At 37.4% G+C, this 262-nt stretch overlaps 1 non-coding gene across 1 annotated transcript; it reads left to right on the forward strand.

Moving 5' to 3' along the window:
• TRNAT-UGU (transfer RNA threonine (anticodon UGU)) lies at window positions 1–73 on the forward strand. Its single transcript has one exon. It is a non-coding gene; the product is annotated as a tRNA-Thr (tRNA).
• The last annotated feature ends 189 nt before the right edge of the window (window positions 74–262 follow it).

A 262-nucleotide genomic window follows, 5' to 3' on the forward strand; every position in this document is an offset into this window, starting at 1 on the left:
GCCCGCTTAGCTCAGGGGTTAGAGCATCGCATTTGTAATGCGATGGTCATCGGTTCGATTCCGATAGCCGGCTTTTCCATATTATTCGATTTTTTCCATGATTGATATTGATATTGATAATGTCTCCTTGAGATCAAGAGAAATTGAAAAGACTTTTCAATTTTCTCCAAATGTCGGGTCAACATAGTATGTTACGGGAACTCCCAACTATGAATAAAAAAGAATAAAAAATGGATTGAAGCTGTTAGATCTCTACAGAACA

This window comes from Aristolochia californica, unplaced genomic scaffold (genome assembly GCF_029961685.1).
Source record: "Aristolochia californica isolate CCGP_79_NKW_82.1479 unplaced genomic scaffold, dmAriCali1.0.hap1 SCAF_364, whole genome shotgun sequence".
NCBI lineage: Eukaryota > Viridiplantae > Streptophyta > Magnoliopsida > Piperales > Aristolochiaceae > Aristolochia > Aristolochia californica.